The 5,939-nt window shown below is 43.7% G+C and overlaps 1 pseudogene; it reads right to left on the reverse strand.

Annotated features, from left to right (window-relative positions):
• Positions 1-3,235: 3,235 nt before the first annotated feature.
• LOC100603469 lies at positions 3,236-4,707 on the reverse strand (annotated as a pseudogene).
• Between the last annotated feature and the right edge of the window lie 1,232 nt (positions 4,708-5,939).

Consider the following 5,939-nt stretch of genomic DNA (forward strand, 5'->3'; position numbering starts at 1 on the left):
AGGAAGTGCTCCCAAGAAAAATCAGTAGGGGCTTAAGGGAAGCAGAACAGGGAAGTGGAAGTAGCTAAGCAAGGACTAATTTCAGGTCAATTCCCTTTCTCAGCCTGATCCTGCAGGGAGCTGTGCAAAGGAAATGACATTTCTGAGTTTGTCCTGGCTTGAGGAAAGGGAGTCATTTTCCATAGCTTGCCCTGTGGTGGCCATAAACTCCCTGGCACTTTCTGCTGTAAGTATGGCCAAAAAGGCTGTAGTAAACCAAGGACAGTCCCCTGAAGATCGAGACTGTGAGCTGTTAGAAGTACAAATACAAAAGCTGGGGGATGGGCATAGGAATCATAAGGAGGATCCATAGGGATGGGGATGAAGCACCATCTGTATACACTGCAATGGCATGAACTTGAGAGGGAACAGAGTGGATGAACAATATCCATGCAGCCATGAGTTGGGCAGTGGGTCCTTCTTCCTGAAGGTAATTACAGCACCAGATCAAGATATAGAATAATACAAGTACCCCAGAAGTCTTTCTTGTACTCATTTCCCATCAATAAACCCCTTGAAAAGGTAACCAGTACTCTGATTATACTTAGTTTTGCTTGCTTTGTAGCCTTATGTAAATAAATCATACACTATGTACTCTTCTTTGTCTGTCTTTTATATCTGACTGATTGAGATGCATCCACATTGTAGCATCTAGAGGGTGGTCATTCTTTTTCAGTGCTGTGGAGTATTCAATTATATAACTGTTTCACTATTAATTCTACTGCTAATGGGTGTTTGGGCTATTTCCAGTTTGGGGCTATTATGAGTAATGCTGATATAAATTTCTTTTAAGTGTATTTTGAGGCACAAATGTTTGCATTTCTGCAAGAAATGTGTAAATACCTGAGAGTAGAGTTGACTGCATAGACTACACATATGTTAAGCTTTAGTGTAATAGATATTGCCATATAGTTTCCCAAAGTGATTATAGCATTTTAACTCCCACTAGCAGTATATGTGAATTTCAGTTACTCTACATTCTCTACAATACTTGGGAGCCTCAGTCTGTAAATTTTAGTCATTCTAAATGCATAGCTTTTTTTTTAAACTGTCAGTAAATTGAAAACCTACGATTAAGAATTTTGTAGAAATTTCCCTTGATAGTAGCAACCTCATTTTCAGAAATGCCAATATTAGTAAATACCTACTCTCCTCACACATATGGTAAGTGCTAAATATTATTATTTATTTACTCAACTGATAAACTTGTTTTTTGTTTTTAAGCATTTGGATCTGAATCAACAAGATGTCTCTTATATTGTGTATTGTGAGTAATTAAGGGTTATGTCTATTTAAATTTGCTTTATACAGAGCAAAGTTTCATGCTGCATAACCCATCAACTAGTTAATACATATCTTTAAAAAACATTTTAGGTTGGCTAGTCTTTAGCCTAGAACTTTCTAGCTCCAATTTAAAATTAAGACATTCCAGCAAAATATGTGGGAATATTTTGACATCTGTGTGTATGTATATAATAGGAAATGAGTCATTTTAGTGTCAGCTGAAAAAAAAGCCACATTTTAGGTGTATAAGACCATTTTTAAAAGTTGTAATTTTCTGTAGACTGAAAACCTGATAGCAGGTGAGAGAGAGGTGGCTGTCTGTCCATGCATGGACTGTAATTGGAGAAAGCTTTGAGCAGTATGCCTGTCCTCCAATATCATTGTCACTATATATCATTTTACTAGTATGATTTTCGCTTTTTGTTTTTTTGGGGGGGACGGAGTCTCGCTCTGTCGCCCAGGCTGGAGTGCAGTGGCGCAATCTCGGCTCACTGCAAGCTCCGCCTCCCGAGTTCACGCCATTCTCCTGCCTCAGCCTCTCCGAGTAGCTGGGGCTACAGGCGCCCGCCACCATGCCCGGCTAATTTTTTGTATTTTTAGTAGAGACGGGGTTTCACCGTGGTCTCGATCTCCTGACCTCGTGATCCGTCCGCCTCGGCCTCCCAAAGTGCTGGGATTACAAGCGTGAGCCACCGCGCCCGGCCGACTTTAGCTTTTTAAGTGTTTTAGGACTCTGCAGTATCCAGTTAATAATGTTTTTAACTTAGGTAGTAGCCATGCTGAAAAATAAGAAGCCATTGTAGGAGGCTCCAATGATCTAAAAAAAATTAGGCTTTTATTAGATGGCAAATTTGTTCAACCATGTGATTTTTGTGTTAATTTTTCTCCTTATAACTAAAAATGTCTTACAAAATAAAAGGTAAATATTGCCTCAAAAATTATGGATACCTGCATAAAGTATCTGCCCTCAATCCTTATCAGCTAACACCTGCTTTATAAATTAATACCTTATCAGAGATTTGTAGAGTTAGCTACAGAGTAAGTCATTAAGGTGTGGTGGTTTAAAGAAAGAAAACCAAAAATTATAGTGGAGAACTGTCTAGAGGGAAAGAAGATCTGTTCATAAATTACAGAAAACAACAAAAATTTTTAAAATAATAAGTTTTTCACAATTTTTCCAAAGCCTGCCTCTGCTCATTTTTGGATGAGCACAAACCATATGGCTTCTATCTGGAGGCACTGTGAGATCAATGGTCTGGTAATGTCTGTTGATTTCCAGTATCAAATTCATAGAAGCATACAGTGAGTAAAAGAGAAAGAATCTTGGCAATTTTGTAGTTTTTGTTCTTTCATCCAAATAGGAGAACTGGAGCTCTGCAAAGAGTGAAGAACAACCTCAATGTCACATGAAACGTTTTCCATCCTCCATTTCCACCAATTTCTCCAAACACCTCTCTCTCCCCCTCTCTTCAACAGTTTCTGTTAGTGTTTTCCATTAACACAAAACTCAGAATTCTCTCTGCCATGGGCCCTTGTGTTTTTTGATGTTTGTGTCCTTGTTTATGCAGTCTCTCCACATACAGGCAACTGTGTCAGGCAGTGGGGACAGCTGAAATGTTGATGCTGCCATCTGGGAATCACTTTCTTGTGGGGGTCACTCATATAAACAAAGAACACTTGCTCTAAAGTACAACGTAATCAAATCATGAAAATTATGAAACAAAACATGCTCTAGCTCCCCTTCTGTACCTGTATGAATTACAGAAATTCCATTGAAATGCATTGAAATGATAGCAAACATTTTAGTAGATAATTCCGTAATATACCCTGATTTTAAAAGATGGACTCAGACCAGAAATTTTGAGTGATTCTTGGAAAGTAAAGGGCAGATAGAATCACTTTGCTGGAGAAATCAGAAGAGGGACAACTGCAAAATAAAGGCTGTAACAGAAGCGTGTGTCACATCATCATAGCAGTTTTCTTGTCTTCCTTCCCTCCCTCCCTCCCTCCCTCCTCCTCCCTTCCTTCCTTCCGTTTCACCTCTGAACTTTTTATTGACCTCCTGCTCCCCAAAGGGTACCCTGCTTCTGCTGGCTTCATGTCTTAGAACTTTGGTGTCATTGGTCTCAGGCACCACTTTGCCATCCATTATCGGGGGGGTGGTGGTCTTTGGATGGTTTGCATGGAGTTGTTGCTGTCCAGGGCATCACCAAGATTGAAGTCCTCGTCATCAAGCAGGTGGTGGTAGGTGGCGCTCTCAGCCTCCAGCTTGACCTTGCTGTTCAGCAGAGCCTCGTATTCCTGGACCTGGTGCTGTCCCTCTGCCCGGCTCTGTGCCATCTCTGACTCCAGGTGCAGCAGGATCCCGTTGAGCTGCTCCATCTACAGGGTGTAGCGGGCCTCCACCTCCCTCAGGCTGTTCTCCAAGCTGGCCTTCAGATTTCTCATGGAGTCCAGGTCCATCTCCAAGGACTGGACTGTACGTCTCAGCTCCGTGAGCGTCATCTCACCATCTCCAACCTTGGTGGTCTGCCTAGTGACCACTGTGGTGCTCTCCTCAATCTGCTGAGACCAGTCCTTGTCCAGCTCCTCTCAGTTCTTTCGAGTCAGCTCATCATACTGGGTGCAGATATCTGCCATGATCTTGGCAAGGTCCTGAGATTTGGGGGCATCTACCTCCACGGTCAACTCAGAGCTGGCAGTCTGGGCTTGTAGGCCTTTTACTTCCTCTTCGTGGTTCTTCTTCATGAAGAGCAGCTCCTCCTTGAGAGCCTCCATCTCTGTCTCCAGCTGCAGCCAAGTGACATTGGTCATCAGTGACCTTGCGGAGCCCATGGATGTGTCACTCACCACAGACTGGTGCATGGCCAGCTCTGTCTCATACTTGACTCTAAAGTCATCGGCAGCAGGACAGGCATTGTCGATCTGCAAAACGATGCGGGCGTTGTCCACAGTATTTGCGAAGATCTGAACCCTCAGGTCCTCGATGGTCTTGAAGTAATGACCCCAGTCTCTGACCTGGAGTCCCTTCTTCTCCAGATGCTCCCGGATTTTGCTTTCCAGCTTCCCATTCTTGGTCTCCAGGCTCCTCACTCTGTCCAGGTAGGTGGCCAGACAGTCATTCAGGCTTTGCATTGTCTCCTTCTCATTCTGGATGCCTCCCATTCCTGCCAGACCCCCGGCCATCCCCGCGGCCAGGCCCCTGGACCCCATGCTGCCCCGGAAGCTGGTGGAACGGGACACGGAGATCAGGGAACCAGAGCCCCGGGCGCCTGCATAGACGCTGACCGCGCAGCTGACCGGCCGGGCGCCGTAGTTGGGCACCTGGACAGAGCCCAGGAACAGGTAGTTGGTGGAGAAGATGGAGCGAGTGGTGAAGCTCATGCTGTCCGGGAAGGAGAGTGAGAGGACAGGACTCAGGTTTTGCCGACGACCCATCATAGCAGTTTTCTAAGGAAGCTGCAGAGAAACATCAAGCTCAGATCAAACAAAGCAAAGAGCGGGAGGGGCCCCTGGGCCAGGTATCAGGGCAATAAATTAAAGACTTTATTTGAATAATCTGGGTCCCACCCTCTACCCTCAATAAGCAGCTGTTGACCCCAGCAGTGTTTACTCCAGAATGAAGCCTAGAGGGGTGTTTGTTTTTATGCAGTGAGTTTTCCTAGGAGAGTCCTTTTTGCATGAGGCTGTGGCTGGAGATAAAAGGAAAGCAGAGCCTGAGCTAACTACGGACCTTCACATCCACAAGAATACATGGGAAGGAAGGAGAATCACTGATTCCCTTTGTCTGCAGGACACATTTGAGAGGGGTGAACTCTGAAGTAGGAGTTCAGACACATGATGCCCCCAGGATGGGCAGTATACAAGGTAATATACAACACACAGCAGGGCTGGGGATCCCCAAGACTCTAAATAAAAGTTATTTGTACACCCTGGAGGTTTCTCAGTCTGGCCTTCTCTCAAACATTCAAGGCAAGTTTCTATATTCAGAACTTATATTCTGTGACAATAAAAGAGAGTCTCATTTGATCTGATGAAATACAATACAAACATTATCTAACAATTCTGTTTGATAAAGATCATTATAAATAGCAACCCCAAACCATAAACTTGCTAAATAAATTTAGGATAAAAGCAAGTCATTAAAAATATTTACAAGATCCAAAATGCTTCTGAGTAGCATGAATAGAAAAAACACTATCCACATTTAAACATACCCTAATATAATTTCAGAATGCCAAGGATAAATATGAAATTCAAAAAGTTAGCCAGGCGCAGTGGCTTACGCCTGTAATCCCAGCACTTTGGGAGGCCAAGGAGGGTGGACCACGAGGTCAGGAGTTCAAGACCAGCTTGGCCAACATGGTGAAACTCCCTCTGTCCTAAAAATATAAAAATTATCTGGGCATGGTGGTGCGTTCCTGTAATCCCAGCTACTCAGGAGGCTGAGGCAGGAGAATTGCTTGAACCGGGACCCGGGAGGCAGAGGTTGCAGTGAGCCAAGACTGGGCCACTGCACTCCAGCCTGAGCTACAGAGTGAAACTCTGTCTCAAAAAACAAACAAGCAAACAAACAAAAATCCAAAAAGTTTTTCAAGAGAAAAAAAATCAGATTG

This window comes from Nomascus leucogenys, chromosome 22a (genome assembly GCF_006542625.1).
Source record: "Nomascus leucogenys isolate Asia chromosome 22a, Asia_NLE_v1, whole genome shotgun sequence".
Taxonomy (NCBI): Eukaryota; Metazoa; Chordata; class Mammalia; order Primates; family Hylobatidae; genus Nomascus; species Nomascus leucogenys.